The 19947-nt window shown below is 47.5% G+C and overlaps 1 protein-coding gene across 5 annotated transcripts in view; it reads right to left on the minus strand.

Moving 5' to 3' along the window:
• LOC141171901 (uncharacterized) overlaps positions 1 to 19947 on the minus strand; it is a 54648-nt gene that overhangs the window by 21827 nt on the left and 12874 nt on the right. For 2 of the 5 annotated variants that reach the window (XM_073655539.1, XM_073655540.1), the window contains exon 2: positions 16546 to 16616. The exons of 2 other annotated variants lie outside the window; for them this stretch is intronic. The gene's annotated coding sequence lies outside the window, so the exon portion shown is untranslated. Of the gene's footprint in view, positions 1 to 16529; positions 16617 to 19947 lie in introns of all 5 variants that reach the window. One more of the 5 variants, XM_073655537.1, reaches the window with a different exon arrangement.

Genomic DNA, 19947 nt, shown 5'->3' on the forward strand with positions numbered 1-19947 from the left:
TAAGGGCTATCTTTTTTTTTTTAAAACCAATTATTTTTATTTAGGTTTCAAAAATTTTACAGCAAACAGTTATCAATATACATATAACAATTCACATAACGTGTAATAATACAGTCAAAACCCTCTCCCCCCCTCCCCCCTCCCGCCAATACTCCTTATGCCGGGCATACCTGGGAACATTGACAATCATATTACCGCCATCCATGCGGACCATATTTTCCCAAAAGTTCTCTCTCCATGCCTCCGCCTATAAATGCTTTCCTCTAAATGCATTACCGTATGTGTCTGAGCAATAAATTCCCTCCTAGTGGGGGGTTCCGAATCTGTCCATTTTCGTGCTATTAGTTTGCGTGCCACATATAGCAATCGCGCTATCGCCACTTTGTAATGTTCTGAGACAGGTATTCCATCCACCTCCCCCAAAACACACAGCACCGGGTTTCTGTCAATTGTACATGTATAAGCCCTCTCAATTTTGCTGACAACGAACAACCAATAAGCCACCAACCGTGGGCATGACCATAGCATGTGTAGCAGTCCGGCCTGGTCCGTGCCACATCTAGGGCAATTGGAATCTCCCCTCAAGCCCGCCTTGTACAGGCGCAGCGGTGTTTTGTATGTCCTATGTATTATGTATAATTGGGAAATCCGTGCCTGCTCGCTTAAAGAGATCTTCGGGACATATTCTAGAATCGCCTCCCATTGTTCTGTTGTGAGGGTACCCACCTCCCTTTCCCATTTACTCTTTGCAATGAGGTGATTCCCCCCCAGATAGGAGTGCAGTAGGTCATGATATAAGCTCGATATGACTCCCCTCGTCCCTCCCTTCATACACACAAAGTCTAGTACAATGTCACCCTGAAGCATGTCGAAGCCTATAGTATTGAAATCCCCATACCAAAGGCAAATCAAATTCTTCTCTCAATTTCTCAAAGGTCTTCAGGTCCGTTCCACTCTGCAGCTGGCACACATATCTCACTCCTTGCGCCTTCCAATTGCCCATTTGACACAGCTTATTAAGTTCCGGCAGATGTTCATTGCCCAACACCGGTGAGTACTTAGTCAGCCCGTCCACCCCCCTGATCTTTTTAATAGTGTCCCATACCTTCTGAGTCAAGCCTAAGGTAGGATATATTGCTCCCAATTTCTTAAAGGTACCATCCTCTAACGCCTGGACCAGTGGGCGTCTCCCCGACACATGTACCAGCACCCGGCAAGCTGCCCCTCCACAATCGGGCTCTCTCCATCCCCTGACATGCTGGCCTTGTACTGCCAAGAAATAGACCCAGGGATTGGGAGCGGCCAATCCTCCCTCCTCCTTCCCATTTTGCAGCGTTCCCAATTTAATCCTTGCCTGCCTCTTGCCCCATATCAAGGATCTGAAGATAGAATCAATACCCTGAAACCGTTTTTTTGGTAGCCATATCGGTGAGTTGTGCAAAACGTACATTAGTTGTGGCATGAGGACCATCTTAATCAGGTTAGTTCTACCCGTCACCGTCAAAGCCAATTGGCACCATGCGCCTATTTTCTTTTTAAATTTCTCTAGCAGAGGAACTAAATTCAGATCCGTGAATCGTGTCAATGGAAGCGCCACCCATATCCCAAGGTATTTAAATTGTGAAACCAGCTGGAGCTGCTTCCCCCTCTCATCTATCTCCTCCGCTTTTATTGGTCTATCTACAGCCATGACATAAGACTTGTGCCAGTTTATCTCCAGTCCCGAAATGCTCCCAAATTGTTTAATTACATCCATCGTGCACCCCAATGTCTCTCCTGCATTTTCCAGAAATAACAGGATGTCATCGGCATACAGTGATATTTTTTCTTCCAGCCTCCCAAATTTAAATCCGACCACTCCTCTCTCAGCTCTTATTTTGGCCGCCAGGGGCTCCACTGCCACCGCAAACAATAGCGGGGACAGCGGGCACCCCTGCCTTGTGCCCCTATGCAAGTCAAACATCCCGGACCGTTCACCATTCACCTTAACTACCGCCCTTGGGGATGAGTACAATAACTTCACCCAGGCCATGAATGCGGGGCCAAATCCCATTATTTCCATGATTTTCCATAAATATTCCCATTCCACGCTATCAAATGATTTCCTAGCGTCCAACGACATCACTATTCTCCCGCCACCATTATCAGCAGGCAGCTGCATATTAAGAAATAATCTTCTCAAGTTAACAGCCGTGGAGCGGTTGGGCATAAAGCCCGACTGGTCCTCGTGAATAACAGTATGCGCAACCCCGGTGAGCCGGGTGGCCAGGATTTTAGCGAGTATTTTGACATCCGTTGTCAACAACGATATGGGCCTATACGACTCCGCATCCATGGGGTCTTTCCCCTCCTTTGGCAGAACCACTATCACCGCTTCTTCCATTGATCTCGGTAACGCCCCCTTCTCCAAAGCCTCATCAAACACAGATTTCAATTTTGGGGCTAGCAGTTCCACCAGCTCCCTGTACACCTCCCCAGGTAGACCATCAGCACCCGGTGATTTGTTATTGGGCATAGACAGAATTGCACATTCCACCTCCTCCACACTCACAGGTTCATCCAACCTTAACCTATCTTCCTCAGACAATTTAGACAGTGAGATGCCCTCCAAGAATTCCTCTACGGCCCCCTCTGTGTCCCGTACTCTTGAATTGTACAGTGCCATGTAATATTCCTTAAAGACCTCCAATATGTCCTTTGTGTCTGTCAGAGTCGTCCCCGCTTGGTCTCTCAACCTGTACACCCTGGAAGACTCCCTCTGTGCCGCAGATATCACCGCCAACAAGTGACCCAGTCTCTCTCCTTCCTCAAAGAATTGGGCTTGCTGAAATGCCCCTTTCCTCTCGGCTTGCATCATGTGCAGTTTATTAACTGCCTCCTGTGCCAATTTTAGTCTATTGTGAGCTACACTCGTTGGCGCCAAAATCATGTCTGCCTCTGCCCTTGTCAAGTCATCCTTTATTTGTTGATCTGCCAATTTAGTTTTGGTCTTACACAGTGAGATCTCACTTATAAAGAGTCCCCTCGTAAATGCCTTCATAGCCTCCCACACCACTGTAGCCTCAGCACTCCCTTCATTGACTTGGAAGAAGTGCTCTAGTTCTTTGGTTATGCCACCCATATCCACCACTTTAAGCCACGTCGGGTGAAGACGCCAACCTCCCCTCTGACCCTGAGCAGATCCCACTAGAAGCGTGACAACCATAGGACTATGATCCGATAGAGTCCTCTGTAGGTATTCCACCTCCCCCACCATCCCATCCATAGCAGTATCCCCAAAAGCCAGGTCTATCCTTGACAGTGTTCCGTGTGTAGCCGAGTGACACGAGAAGGTCCTCTTACCCTCATTTCGTACTCTCCACAGATCCACCAGCCCCAGCTCCCCCACGTAGGTGCCAAATGCAGTCATTCCGTCCCGTCCAGATTCCATACCTGCCGGACGTACTTTATCCCAGTAATCATTCATGGTGTTGTTAACATCTCCCATAATCAACATCGGAGCCTCCCCCCATCTGGCCGTCAAGTCCATTACTGCTTGAAGTTCCTTTTTAGAATAAGGTGGAGGGATATATAAAGCCACTAAAATCATTTTGTGTCCATACAATCTGCACGCAATCCATACATACTGCCCTTCACTGTCTACTTGCACTGCCAGCTCTTCATAATGAGCGTTTTTGTGTATTAGGACTGACACCCCCCTGGAGTACGAGGAATAAGTAGAATGATATGTCTTTAACATCCACCCTCTCGATAGCCAGTGCCTAGTATCTCTAGTGAGATGGGTCTCCTGTAAGGACGCAATCATAGGATCACAAGATCTGATGTGATTCAGAACTGCTGCCCTCTTAATCCTGTCAGATATACCACGTACATTCCAACTTAAAATCCGAACCGTACGGTTACTCATTGTGCATTAGAAAAAACAATCCACCATCATCAAGTAACATCTTTCCATTTTGTTCCCCAGCATACCAGGTCAAACAGCATAAGCAACCCCATTTTCCCGCAAATCCAACCCATCCACCTCCCCCCCTCCCTCCCTCCTCCTCCCCCCACCCTTCTCTTGTCACTCTCTTCCCAACGTGAGAGTGGGAGCTCAAAGAACCTGAGCAACATCGTAGTATACCGCATATCAACATGCGCCGTGTCCTCCTCCAGCATTGGCAGTCTCTCCACCACATAATCAATAGTATGCATAGTCCCGAACCATTAATCAAACAAATTAACTATAAAACTATAAAACGTAGATCCCAGCAGGGGTTTCTCCCCCTCCTCTGCGGTTTCGCAGAGCAATGTAGAACCACAACCCTGTCCAGTAGTCAGGATAGCAGGGTCGTGTATTCACCGTGCCGAGTCCTCAGCTTCTCTCAATTTGCTCCGGTTCCGCTCCAACCACGAAGCGGCCTCTACCGGTGACGGGAAAAAATTGACCTTTCCAAAGGCTTCCACTCTTAATTTAGCAGGATAAATTGTAGAGTATTTCACATTCAAAGAGCGGAGCTGTTTCTTCACTTCACCATACCGTAGCCGCAGCTTTTGCACCTCAGCCGAGTAATCTGGGTATATTTCAATGCGTTTGCCCTCCAGGGTGAGATCTGTCAATTTTCTGGCCTTACGTAAAATAGTGTCCCGGTCTCTGCAGTTCAGGATTCTGGCTAACATCGTACGAGGGCCCTCTCCAGGCACTGGGGGTCTCATGGGCACACGATGGGCACGCTCCACAGCAAACACCCTCGACATGATATTAGACCCAAACTTTCCCAGCAGCCAGGTTTCAACAAAGGTCGTGGGGTCAGCACCCTCAGCTCTTTCAGGGATGCCCACAATACGCAAATTGTTCCTGCGTGACCGGTTTTCCAGGTCATCGTTTTTATTAGCCACTACCGTGATCCTCTGAGTGTGCTGTTGTTGCGTCTTTTGCACTGAGGTTAAATGATCTTCTGTTACGCCAACTCTGCCCTCCACCTCAGTCAATCTGGCTGTAACTTTCTGCATAGAAGCCTCAATGCCTCCCATGTCGGCTTTCAGACCATTCACCTGCTTTGTCAGAGCAGTTAAAGCAGTCTTGCAGTATAAGACAGCCTGGAATACATCTCGCAGAGTCGGCTCTGCCTCATCTGAACTTTCAGCTGCCAGCACAGTGTCACCATCCCCCTCCTCCTGCTGTACATTATGTAGCACAGGCATCTCCTCACCGTCTTCCTCCTCATCTCCATGCTTCTCACTGCCTTCACTTCCTTCTTCATCTGCCTCCATGCCCCTCGCATACCTGTGCAGCCGTGCTGAAGCCTCCAGCCTCCGTGCATAGGCTGTGTTCCTCCTTCCCGCCTCTTCCTCTGTCTCGGTGCCATCTTGGGCTGAGGCACTGCTGCAGGCCCCGGCATCCTTCTGCCTTTTGCGGCCCATGTTGGTCTCTCTGAGTCTGGCAGAAGCTCGCCTCTGACTCCCGGGACCCTCAGACAGCAGTTCCTGATAAGGGATTTGGCTGATTCGAGCTCTGTGCAGGATAATTGAAGCTAATGGTGGTGGAGAGGCACTGCCACCCGACCTCTCACATCAAGAGCTAGGCCACGCCCCGTGTAAGGGCTATCTGACCAAGAAGGAGAGTGATGGGGTGCTACGCCAGATGACCTGGTCTCCACAGTCACCAGACCTGAACCCAATCGAGATGGTTTGGGGTGAGCTGGACCGCAGAGTGAAGGCAAAAGGGCCAACAAGTGCTAAGCATCTCTGGGAACTTCTTCAACATTGTTGGAAGACCATTTCCGGTGACTACCTATTGAAGCTCATCAAGAGAATGCCAAGAGTGTGCAAAGCAGTCATCAAAGCAAAAGGTGGCTACTTTGAAGAACCTAGAATATAAGACATATTTTCAGTTGTTTCACACTTTTTTGTTAAGTATATAATTCCACATGTGTTAATTCATAGTTTTGATGCCTTCAGTGTGAATGTACAATTTTCAAAGTCATGAAAATACAGAAAAATCTTTAAATGAGAAGGCGTGTCCAAACTTTTGGTCTGTACTGTATACATATATATATATGTATATAAAATCAAAAAATACACTGATAGATTAAATAGGAGCAGATACGTCTCAAGGCATATATAAAGGAAAGGGTATGGTACTCATCAGAGAATGTTCCAATAATCAGCCTCAACGCATTTCTCCAGCAGGTTCATCAGGAGGCTTGATACAGGGATTATACACTGTGTTCCAAATTATTATGCAAAAAGTGTTTAGGAGTGATAAGGTAAGAATTTTTTTGTTTGTCAGTTAAACTCATTGATGGTGATGTGTGCCAGGGCTCTTTATATCACTGTAAGCAATTGCAGACACCTGTGCTAATTAGTTTGGCGGGTGTGTCCAATGAAAGGCAAGACTACTTAAGAAGGCTGTCCCACATTATTAAGCAGCCTACATTTTCTGCCAAAATGGGAAAGAAAAAGGATGTGTCGGCTGCTGAGAAGCAACAAATTGTGGAGTGTTTAGGTCAAGGCATGACTACAATCAACATTTCCAAGACACTTCATCCTGATCATCGCACAATCAAGAAGTATGTATCTGATTCACAGAACACACGTGTGCGTGCTGATAAGGTAAAATTGAGGACTCTTTCCTACAGGCAATTACGTCAGGTTAAAAGAGCAGCGGCAAAAAAGCCTTGTCATAGCAGCAGACAAGTTTTTGAAGCTGCTGGTGCCTCCAACGTCCCCCGAACAACAAGATGCAGGGTCCTTCAGAGGTTTGCAGCTGTGCGTAAGCCATCCTGTCGACCTCCTCTATCCACTGCACACAAGCAGAAACGGCTCCAGTGGGCCAAACAATACATGAAGACTGACTTGAAAACTGTTTTGTTCACCGATGAGTGCCGTGCAACGCTCGATGGTCCAGATGGATGGAGTGGAGGATGGCTGGTTGATGGACACCCCATGCAAACACGGCTACGGCGCCAACAAGGAAGAGGTGGAGTAATGTTTTGGGCTGGAATCATGGGGAGAGAGATTGTCGGCCCCTTTACGATCCCTGAAGAGGTAAAGATGAACTCCATAATGTATGTTTAGTTTCTCAAACAGCACTTCCTGCCATGGTTCAAGAAGAAGAACCGTGCATTCCGCAGCAAGATCATTTTCATGCATGATAATGCACCGTCTCATGCTGCACATAACACATCTGCATCTCTGGCTGCTATGGGCATAAAAGGGGACAAACTTATGGTGTGGCCCTCATGCTCCCCTGACCTCAACCCCATTGAGAACCTCTGGAGCATCATCAAAAGGAGTGTCTATGATGGCGGGAGGCAGTTCACATCTAAGCAACAGCTCTGGGAGGGTATTCTGTCCTCATGTAAAACAACTGAAGCAGAAACCATCCAAAACCTGACAAATTCAATGGACGAGAGAGTTCAGAAGCTCCTTTCGAACAAGGGGTCCTATGTGCAAATGTAACATCACCTAGAATAAAGTTTTGAGTTGAAAACTGTTTGATTTCAGTTTGTAATAACCTGCTAATGCTTATAATTTCAAAAATGACCATTTTTTTGTTCTTTATTAAAATGAAAAGGTTGAAAACTCTGCTGTGCATAATAATTTGGAACATGCATTTTGAGTGCAGTTTGAGTGTTTTATTTTTTTTAAAATATACTGTTATCATAGGCAGTTTGTACAAAAACCTTTCAATTGTACTCTAATAGTTATTTGACTGGAAAATTACAATGACTGCAATTCATATAGGTAATTTGGGAAAATCTGAGAAAATATTATTTGCATAATAATTTGGAACACAGTGTAATTGATGATGTTCAGCATAGTAATAGCCAGGTGCCCATGTTTAAATATCCCACTTCATCCAAAAGTACTCCCCAGACTAGGAGACCCATTCCCATTCCTAGAGGTGAACGGTCATAAAACATATAGAATGGAGTCTGTCTACAATAATGTACTGCACCTGTGCTACTTCTAAAGGTCCGATAATGTCCGTCCCCTAGTGAGCATGTCCGGAAGTGCTTTAAACTGAAAACCCAGATAAACGGATCGCGGCTGCGTCACTCATACCAGTGACTGCACATGCCCATAGTTATGCGTTCCACACAGCAGGGCATCTAGGGTCATGTTCCGTGATTGCGCATGTCCGGAGGCATTTGTTCCACGGCGGGGCGCATAATGGATTTGAATTGCATTCCACCAATATAAAAAGTCCTATCTCTGAGATCAGCGTCATGAGAGATTATAAGCAAGTATTGCACATCCTCCCATCATGCAATAGGCATGTAGATCTACTTTATCACTACAAAATATGGGCTGATGGCCCACAGTATATTTCTAAATTGTCAAATTTGATCCCTATTGTATAATTATAGATAATCAAGGATCACCACACTTGTTAATGACTAAATAGTATACGTGGGATATAACTGATAAGGAATAATTCTGATATAAAAGCTCAGATATCTCGATGAAGTACAATATGTGAACCCCATTCACAGGGAACTGAGTAGCAATGGGTAGAGTATACAATTCAAAAATGTAAGTCAGAATGGGGCTGTATTCACACAAAACAGACAGGCGTAGGAAATTTGCTCATTGAGTCTCTTAGGGGCTAGTGAATCCAGTCTAAAAAATAATCCACTCACTTTCTTTTTTGAGGATACATCTATATCAGGGCTGTGGATTTGGAGTTGTGGACTATTTTGGTGGAGTAGGAGATGGAGTCTGTATAAAATGGACCAACTCCAACTCCTGAAATATATAATAAATTAGGTACAGTAGTTCAATGCAGGATGTGCTGTAAATGTTTTCATAAGACTTTGGGAAAGTTGTGAAAAGTTCTGTAAATGTCTGTTCTGTTCCTGATCTAAGGATCTCAGCTGTTAGTTGAGATGAATCTGTGCTGCACTTTATGTACATGCTCAGTGTTACGCACACGCCCGGACTGACTGGCGTGAGCGTGGTTAGTGATCCCACTGGACCATGAACCGAGGAGTGCCTGGAGGGGCGTGACTAAGTATCAACTCGGTCCGAGAAAGGTCGCACGGCGGCTCAGTCGACTCCGTGAACCAGGGAGGAACCAAGCAGAGGGACCAGGTGCCACTCCAGGTCAGACCTCGGTCACAGCTGTTGACCCACACCGGGGAATGCAGGAACTGGCTGGTTAGGCTGGCATACAGACAGGTGGGTACTGGCAGGCACGGCTGGTATGCAGACAGGTGGGTACTGGCAGGCACAGCTGGTGTGCAGACAGGTGGGTACTGGCAGGTAGGAACGCAGGCAGGATAGGGACCAGTACAGACTGGGATAAAGGAACAGAGCCGCAGGTGCGGTAGACCAGCAGAGCTGAGCAAAACCCGCAGGTGCGGTAGACAAGCAGAGCAGAGCAAAACCCGCAGGTGCGGTGGACAAGCAGAGCAGAGCAAAACCCGCAGGTGCGGTGGACAAGCAGAGCACATACACACAAGGTACTTACAATGAAGTAGCGAGTGGACACTAAACTCACAAACAGAAGTACAGTTGGAGTTGCAGGTTCAGACACTGCAGGAAAAGGGAAGATACGGACATAGAGACAAACAAGTAACGGGCTAGGACACTGTTGGAACTGAACCAGGAACAAGATACAGGAATGAGCCTAGGAACTCAGCCCCCAGGGTGGCGGAAACAGACTAGAAGTCACAGGTACAGGTAACAGGCCTGGGTATACAGCCCCCAGGGTGGCAGAAACAGACAAGCTACAGGACAGGACCTGGCAACTCAGTTGCAAGGAACACACTGAAAGATAGTGTTGCTCAGGCACCTCCTACTGGGTGGAGAGGGTTTAAGTATCCAGTGACTCACAGCAATAGACTGGGGACGCATTAGGAGTGCGCACACAGTAACTATAAGAATCAGGCAGTAACCGCGCCGCCGCCCTAAGCAATCAGACAAGAGACATGCACACAGCAGGTACTGGAGCAAAGTGTGCAGCCTGGACTGATAGGTAAGATGGCGGTCTTGCATAGTGGAAGGTGGTAAGCCATGCCAGCACGCCACCAGAGATGTTACAGTACCCCCCCCCGTACGCCCCCTCTTCTTCAAGCCTGCAAGGATTTTCTGCAGAGAATTTGGAGGCCGATCCTTCTCTTTAAGAAGATTACCTCTTCTGTCCACTAGAGGGAACGAAACTGGTCTCACCATCTTGGTGACTAGGATGCTTCCTCTCATCAAGCCATCCTCAGCAACAGATGAAGTGAGTGAAGTACCAGGAACAGGACACAGGAAAGTCTCCATTTGTTAATATCGGGTAGCACCCCAAAGGATTCACGGGACAGCTGGAGATCCTCCACTGGGTTGGAGGGGTGCAGAGACTTGGGGGTAACCACCGCCTTGACGTACACTTTGACAAGCTTACTGGATAAAGTGGGCGAAGTACCAGGTACAGGGTGCAGAAAAGTCTCTTTCCATTTCTTATCAGGTAGCACACCGGAGGATTCAGGAGACAACTGGAGGTCCTCCGCCTGGTTGGAGGGGTGCAGAGATTTGGAGGTAGCCACCGCCTTGATGGACTTATTGCCAGATTTATTAGAGATGGAGGATCCTTGCTTAGGGACCAACTTCAGTCTGGTTTCAGAGATGACACGTCTGCAAGGCGGGGAGGTACCTGAAGCCAAATCATTGGTACAATCGTCGAGACTGTGTGGGGACAATGCCTCCGCTTCCCTTCCTTCGGAGACTTCAGCGCACAGCGAGTCAGCGACTAGCAAATCTGGTGAAGAACAAGACACTGCTGACTGTCCTGAAGATATGGGGACTGGACACCCCTTGTACCTTAGCAGTCCCCCAGGAAACACCATGCAGGATCTCCAGACCTGAGCGGGCACTAGATCTCTCGGCTCTAGATGACCTGTGGGTAAACCAGACAGCACCTGGAATGTGAACTTCTTCATGTGTAATGCTCCAATCTGGAGCTTAATTTGTACAGACATATTTAGACTGTTTCTGAGTAGGGCTCGTGCTTCGCTGACAATGCCCCAACCCGATTCTGGAGTTGTCGGACGGGAATCAGACACCGACTCTTCAAAGCTTTAAGCCCGAAACTTCCGTTTAATCCAAGGCTTTCACTTGCCACGGAGACAGTCATGGTCATCTGTGGAGAGGAAACACTAATGCCAAGGGCAGCCTCTCCTACAGGCCTAATGTCTTGGGATTCCCCAACCTTCGCTGGACAAAGACTGTCAGGGTGTCCCAAACAACCGCAGCGGTACCGCAATCCGATTTTGTGACTGAGTTCCGGCCTCTGCTTTGCCTGACGAACATGGTCATCCTTCATGGATTCTGTGCGGATAGCTGCCTCTACAGGCTGGGGAACAGGAGGTCTTTGGGAGGATAGAACCTGGCGTGACGGGTTTATCTCTATGCCTTGCACGTCTGGACTGCCTCTTGAGGTTGGGAAGAGAAGTAATCTGTGGAGCATTGTCATCCTGTGTGGATTCTGTGTGGGCAGCAGCCTCTTCAGGCTGGGGAACTGGTGGGCTACCTACACATATCACCCATCAGGACTGCTCCAGGATATTGGGAAGGGAAGCTTTAGCAGAAGCTTCAGGGTTAGGGTCATCGAAGACCATTAGAAAGGCCACCAGGAAGGCCTGCAGGTCAGAAACGATAGGATCCCATGCTTCCCATAGGGTGGTGATCCAATTCAAGGCATCACCCGCTAGGTAGGACATCAGAAATGCTACTTTAACCCGATCAGTGGGAAAATAGTGAGCATAGAATTTGAAATGCAGCAGGCATTGCTCCACAAATGCACGGTTTTATTTTGGATCCCCATAGTACCGTGGTGGATCCGCAGGAACGAGTGCTGATAGTTCCATTTGGGCTGGTGCGTAAATCGCTTGGACTTCAGCTTGAGAAAATTTTTTTCCTTGGTGCACGTATTCACCAGACAAGGATTCAAATGTCTCCGAGAGCGAAGGGCCGTGGGGCTCAACGGGGACCATGGCCTGAGCAAACTGTTACGCACACGCCCAGACTGACTGGCGTGAGCGAGGTTAGTGATCCCAATAGACCATGAACCAAGGAGTGCCTGGAGGGGCGTGACTAAGTATCAACTCGGTCCGACCAAGGTCGCACGGCGGCTCAGTCTATTCCGTGAACCAGGGAGGAACCAGGTGCCACTCCAGGTCAGACTCCGGTCACAGCTGTTGACCCACACCGGGGAATGCAGGAACCGGCAGGTTAGGCTGGCATAGACAGGTGGGTACTGGCAGGCACGGCTGGAATGCAGACAGGTGGGTACTGGCAGGCACGGCTGGTGTGCAGACAGGTGGGTACTGGCAGGTAGGAACGCAGGCAGGATAGGGACCAGTACAGACTGGGTTACAGGAACAGAGCCGCAGGTGCGGTAGACGAGCAGAGCAAAACCCGCAAGTGCGGTAGACGAGCAGAGCAAAACCCGCAGGTGCGGTGGACGAGCAGAGCAAAACCCGCAGGTGCGGTGGACGAGCAGAGCAGAGCAAAACCCGCAGATGCGGTAGACAAGCAGAGCAGAGCAAAACCCGCAGGTGCGGTAGACAAGCAGAGCAGAGCAACACCCGCAGGTGCGGTGGATAAGCAGAGCAGAGTAAAACCCGCAGGTGCGGTGGACAAGCAGAGCAGATACACACAAGGTACTTACAATGATGTAGAGAGTGGACACTAAACTCACAAACAGAAGTACAGAGACAACGAGTTGGAGTTAGGTGCAGGTTTAGATACTGCAGGAAAAGGGAAGATACGGGCATGGAGACAAACAAGTAACGGGATAGAACACTGTTCAGACAGGAACTGAACCAGGAACAAGATACAGGAACAAGCCTGGGAACTCAGCCCCCAGGGTGGCGGAAACAGACTAGAAGTCACAGGTACAGGTAACAGGCCTGGGTATACAGCCCCCAGGGTGGCAGAAACAGACAAGCTACAGGACAGGACCTGACAACTCAGTTGCAAGGAACACACTGAAAGATAGTGTTGCTCAGGCACCTCCTACTGGGTGGAGAGGGTTTAAGTATCCAGTGACTCACAGCAATAGGCTTGGGACGCATTAGGAGTGCGCACACAGTAACTATAAGAATCAGGCAGTAACCGCGCCACCGCCCTAAGCGATCAGACAAGAGACATGCACACAGCAGGTACTGGAGCAAAGTGTGCAGCCTGGACTGATAGGTAAGATGGCGGTCTTGCATGGTGGGAGGTGGTAAGCCATGCCAGAACGCCGCCAGGGATGTTACACTCAGTAATGAGGCAGTGCTGTGGAGTCGGAAATCAGGGAAATTGAGGAGCCGAAGGTTTGGCTTACCGACTCCACAACCCTGAATTGTGATCACCTCCTCTCACATTGGGTTTAACCACCTCAAAGATACAAAGTGAGATGTCTCCAGTTTCACCTCGATGTACAATGTTACCTCACCCTACTTCTAGACTCCCTCTTGGTAATGCCTATATATTCTAAGGGGCAGGTGCATGTGGCCACATATACAAGTCTTGAGGTTTTACAGTTGGAAAAATCCCCTGGAAAAAGGTTTAACCAATGGAGGAACTCAAGAAAGATTTACATGGTCTCATCCAATTACATGTACAACATTCTCCACCTCTAAAGAAAGCACTGATTCTTCTATTAGCAAAGTCCCCTTGGGTGCAGATTTTTTTATAGAAACTCTGCACTCAACAGTCCCTAATTGACCAACCCTGAAAGTTATTGTGAGAGTAGATCCCACAACACCCTCAGGTCTGGGTCGGCCACAAGTACATCCCAGTGTTTTCTGAGGATATTAAAGATACTGTCACTGATTGTCGTAAGTTCCTATTACTCAAGTTATCCTATCTTTTTCTTGGTCTCTTGATTAGGTATGTAGGAGTATCTGTCTCTCCTGTTTTTCTGCAAACGATTGAGCAGAATGCAAAATGTACTGTGGGTACCCCTTTTCTCTTAATCTGGTGTTCATGTCTATTGCCTGTATATTAAAATCTGTGACTTTAGAACACTTAGTTCTCAACCGTAAAAATTGGTCCTTTTGTATTTCTGTTTTTAGGGGGATGGGGTGGTGGCTATCCCACTTCAATAGTTTATTAGTGCTTGTAGGTTTATGGAAGATGAGCGTCCCTATAGTCCAATCTTGTTCTTTTTAGATTAGTACATCCAGAGAAGGCAACTGATCATAATTAAACTCCAATTTAAATCTACGGCCCACTCTATTGATGTTGAGTTCTCTCACAAATTCAAGAAATAGTTCACTCTTCCCTGACCAGATGAAAAAAATGCTGTCAATAACTCTATACCATACCCCAATATAAGGATTCCCTGAATATTGTGTTTTCCTCCCACCAGCCCAGGAATTGGTTAGCATATGAGGGGGCACAGCGGCTCCCCTTCGCAGTACCCCTGAGCTGGAGGAAGTACTGCCTGTCAAAAAGAAGTAAGTTATGAGTAAGAGTAAATTTTAGAAGATCCTCCATGAAGTCATTATGTCTACTACACTTTATTGATCTCGATTTAAAGAAATGTCTTACTTCTCTGATACCATCCTCATTTGGTATGTTACTGTAAAAGCCTTGATATCTAGTAAGGCCGGCTGCTCCCCTACATGCATGTATACATGCTCGAGGGTATACATGGAGGGGAGCAGGAAAAGGGAAAACCATTTCCAGAGGAATTATTCCAACTGTAAAATCTCAGGACTTAGTGTAAGTGCCCATGATCCGTAATGGCATCAGTTTGGACGCAGCTCACCTGTGCAGCATCCAAACCGCTGCATTGTACAGTAGAAGTACAGTGGATGGGATTTATAGAAATACATTGCCGACTGTGCTTCTATTTGACGCCGTGTAAACTCACTGGCGGCACGGCTTTACGAGCACAGCATGTCAACTTCTTTTGCAGAGACGCTAGTCTTCGCAACAGAAATTTACACAATTGAATGTATAGGATGCGGTAAATCCGCATAGTTCAATGAACGTATGGGGATTAACTTGCGTGATTAGAACGCAGAGCTTTAGGAGCAGCGAAAATACGCTGCTTCCAAAGCGCTGCTGATTCCTGATCGTGGGAACATAGCCTTATTCCAACTGCAGGACCTCAGTTGGTACTGTGGTAACATTACACTGTGTGAGGCCAAGAAAGGGGCCATGTAATATGAGAACAAGAGAACAATACGTTTCCTCACTTCCTGTCTTCCATAGTTGGGTCGTATGTATTGTGACAAAGTCACTGGCAGAATACTGAAGGGGAGATAAGTTTCACTGAGGCTGTTAGCTTCAGTGATGTGAAACATGGAAGTCTTCTCCTGCATGGTAGGTGCAGAGAGGGTTAAGCAGCCATATTTAAAAGGGCATATTTGATTGGCCATTCACAAAGTGCGGGCGGGAGGCCATTGACCATATCTCCACTCCAGGGTGTGGTCTGGGCTTTAACCAGACAGCTTTTTCACTCAGGTGTTGTTCAGTACTTGAGGCCGGCTCCAGTGAGAGAGGAGTTGTGTTTATTTTGCGCTAACCTGAACCGTGTGTTTTTTACTAAATGCTGAGTGGCCGGACCCAGGTCGGTGCAAGGACTTAGCTGGACATTTCCTTATTTTGTTTTGCCGTTATGCCAGATGGGCTGGGTTCATTTTTATAAACTTTGCATTGGTTTATGCCGCTTAATAAACCAACTGAAAATTTAAAGAGACAGTGTTCTGTATTGTAAGGAACTGCCCACTTACTAAAGACTAAGAGACATTTTTTCAGCACGGAGCACCATTTTCGTCAATATTATTATTGTGTTTTATTGGAGATTTGCTGGCTGTGTTTTATTAATGCTCTGCTTGCTAGTCAGTTATGTCCACTAGTTTTGCTTGTAAATTGTCCAGAATTTCAGTAATCTCATCAGTATCTCAGGAGCCTTAGGTCATTGTCCAAACAGTGACTGGGCTCATTGTGTGAGTGTTGATTGTGGACACAGAGGAGTCGTCACCACAGGGGGTCTTACATGCAGTCTCACGTGAAGACTCCTGGAATATTCTTCATTGTTTCAGTTAAAAGCTGAAATGCTTAAGGGGGAGGGGGTCATCACTGCTGACCTGGGAAGGGGCTGAGCCCAGAGGACAGAAGAGACATGTTTAGCGGAGTTGTGTGGAAGGACATCGAAGGAATGGGAGCGAAACTGAGGTTTTGGATGAAGAATCGATTGATGGGATATGGAGATCAGTACCGCCTGGGCTGGATAAGTATGCTACAGTTTTGGATACGTCGTTGGATATAAACTTTCTTGAAGGACTGTTGCTACTGGATACCTGTGCTTTCATCATTTTATTTGTCGTTTGGAGGATCGTGGACTGTGGCTACAGACTATACTGGCTGGAGATACGAAATCTGTGGGCCAACCTAAAGTTGGGAGACAGTGAGTACGGCCTGATACAAAGCCAGTGGAACTATTGATCCCAGGTTGGGAACTTAAGGACTGAGAGAACTGTATTTTGGCAGTTTACCTGGAATTGCCATATTACCATGGATGTGAATAATAAAATATTGTTGCATCGGTAACTTGCCTAAGTGATTACTTACAACCCAGGACCTCGGATCTTTACACGTATCTACCTCCATGTGCAACCAAGTGAGCAGATCTACCACAGAATCTATTACAGGAAACAGAACAAAAACGTTACGATTCTTATAAAGTGGCAACACAAGACACTTGTTGCTGTGAAAAGCAAACATGGCATCTAAGAAGGTTTGACAGAGTTCGGCTCAATGCCCCTTCTCCCTCAAGTACTCGATAGTATGGGGCAGCCTAGTTATTACGATACTTAAATGCCTAATAATGGTGTCTGGGCCTGCATTGTACGAAGGCAGGGTCGGACTGGGGCACCAGGACACCGGAGAATACTACGGTGGGCCCGGGTCCTCAGCAGACACAGAGCAGGATGCACGGGGCCCCTGGTTAACATGGCCGCTAGTGCTCCGCACTGCAAGGGCCCGGAGGTGGAGGAGGGCCCTTGCAGTTCAGCTGATAAGGTGGGGAGAGATATGGCAATGATGGTGGGGGGATATTTGGCAATGAAGATGGAGGAGGTAGGGGGGGAGATATGGCAATGATGATGGAGGAGGTGGTGGGGGGGGAGATATGGCAATGATGATGGAGGAGGTGGGGGAGATATGGCAATGATGGCGGAGCTGGGGGAGATATGACAATGATGGAGAAGGTGGGGGAAATATGACAATGATGGAGAAGGTGGGGGAGAGCAATAATGGGGATGGGAGGGAGCAATGATAGATAAGGTGGGGGGAGAGCAATGATGAAGATGGAGGAGAGAAATGACGGGGAATTATTTGGACACTATATGCTGTTAATATCTGATCTGGCCACAGTGTAGTGGTATTTCTCCCTTGTATGTAGTATTATTCAGTTACTATGTGGTGGTAATATGTGGTCTGGTCATGGTGTAGTGGTATTTCTCCCTTGCATGTAGTATTATCCGGTCACTATGTGGTGGCAATATGTAGTCCAGTCATGGTGTGGCAGTATTTCTCCCTTGTATGTGGTACTATTGGTGTTGGTATAGTGGATTGTGTTGTGTATGGCGGTCATTTGTTCTCTCTGATAATAATGAGAACATTCTTTTTTTCCATTAGTGATTAAATACTTGGAGCAAGATGCACTTACAGGGGTTCTCTGGGGAGAAAAAGTAATCACCTCTCCACAGGATAAGTGATAAATATTGATTAGTGGGGGTCTGAATGCAGGAACTAGCACCGATTGGTAGACTGTGGAGTTTTTATTCCCATTAGACTGGAGCTCATGTGCGACTTGACCACTGATCCATTCATTCCCTCAATGGCTGTTCTTGTTTTTTTTCTGGCAGCCTCAAAGAGAATGAATGGAGCTGCGGTCAGACGTCCCACCTGCCGCTGCATTTTAAAATGGGGATGTGTCCTGTCAGGGATTAAACTTCCCCATTCTTCCGATTGTAAAACGCACCTATGTTCGGACCCAAACGATCAATAAGTTATCACCTATCCTGTAGAGCCCATGGATCGGTGATAACTTGTTTTAACCATAGAACCCCTTTAATGCAAACTACCGTAATTGTACATCCCAGTTATAGTATGTGCACAGTAGATGTGCAGGAGATGCCTGTGATTTACAGGCTATGCTCCACTATAACGGGGATATCGGCTAACAGGTATTTGCATATAGCTGTAGGGTGGGCCCCGAGGATCAATTCCTCCTTTGAGCTCCAGACACCCCAGTCCGACACTGTACGAAGGTCTATTAGGACGGGCCAGAGGCCGCGTCCAATAAGTTACCTTTTAACGCCCCCATACACATTAGACTAAAGTTATATGAAAGCATTGATTTCGGGGGGTTTGGTCGACTATATGATGCATTTGGGGGCCTCCCGACAGATGATGTCAGGGCAGAGAAGGATCTGGCATCCTGAATTTCAGAGGTTAATCCGTTTGTTCTTCCGGTAGATAATCCTCCGCTAGAGGAGTCTGGAGGCGACTCTCTCATAAAGACCACAAAATAGCTGGAATATGTGTGCGTATGGGGGTGTCGGGAGAGATAGCGTCTGCCAAATGACCGTTCAGCCAACACTTATTTTATGTGTATGGGGCCATTACTATTACACTGACAGTCAGTGATGATACACCGCACTACAGTTGTACAGTTAGTAACCAGAAACCCAAAGTCATGTTTAAAGGATCAGGAGGGAATCAGTGTCCAAGATGACCCACAAAGCAACTCCTTATGGCTACATACAGGTGCATCTCAAAAAATTAGAATATCATCAAAAAGTTAATTTATTTCAGCTTTTCAATACAAAAAGTGAAAATTAAATATTATATAGAGTCATTACAAACAGAGTGATCTATTTCAAGTGTTTATTTCTGTTAATGTTGATGATTTTGGCTTACAGCCATTAAAAACATAAAAGTCATCTCAGTAAATTGAAATAATTAACAAAAAACACCTGCAAAGGCTTCCTATGTGTTTAAAAAGGTCCCTTGGTCTGTTTCAGTAGGCTCCACAGTCATGGGGAAGACTGCTGACTTGACAGATGTCCAGAAGGCAGTCATTGATACTAAGTAAATGCAAAGGAAATTTTGCATTTCATTTGGAAATCAAGGTCCCAGAGTCTGGAGGAAGAGTGGAGAGGCCACAATCCAAGCTGCTTGAGGTCTAGTGTGAAGTTTCCACAATCAATGATAGTTTGGGGAGCCATGTCATCTGCTGGTGTAGGTCCACTGTGTTTTATCATGACCAAAGTCAGCGCAGCCGTCTACCAGTGTTATGGATCCGGGTGGTGGAACCTCTGTGCTGTGGTGCAAGGAGGGACCAGAGGGGCGTAACTAGGTATCAACTCGGACTGACCAAGGTCGCATGGCGGCTCAATCGACTCCGTGAACCAGGGAAGGACCGAGCAGAGGGACCAGGTGCTACTCTGGGCCTGTCCTTGTATGAGAGCAGGTGACTCCCATGGGTAACTGGCAGGAGCCTCCGGGTAGGCACGGCAGGTAACAGACAGGAGCCTCCAGGTAGGCTGGCAGGTAACTGGTACGTTCTCCGGGTAGGCAGGCAAGCCAGACCCATAGACAGACTGGCGGGTTTGGATCATAGGCAGACCGTCGGGCTGGAGAGTACACTTGGCAGGCGGAGACAGGTAGTCAGGCTGGTGGACAGGACTGGTAATCAGGCTGGCGGACTGGTAGTCAGGCTGGCGGACTGGACTGGTAGTCAGGCTGGCGGACTGGACTGGTAGTCAGGCTGGCGGACTGGACTGGTAGTCAGGCTGACGGACTGGACTGGTAGTCAGGCTGACGGACTGGACTTGTAGTCAGGCGGGTGGACTGGACTGGTAGTCAGGCTGGCGGACTGGACACATAGTCAGGCTGGCGGACTGGACAGATAGTCAGGCTAGCAGCGGGACCTGAGGGCTGGAGCAGAGTTGAGGACACAAAGCT

This window comes from Phyllobates terribilis, unplaced genomic scaffold, assembly GCF_046119375.1.
Source record: "Phyllobates terribilis strain yellow unplaced genomic scaffold, ASM4611937v1 Scaffold_12__6_contigs__length_324123572, whole genome shotgun sequence".
Taxonomy (NCBI): Eukaryota; Metazoa; Chordata; class Amphibia; order Anura; family Dendrobatidae; genus Phyllobates; species Phyllobates terribilis.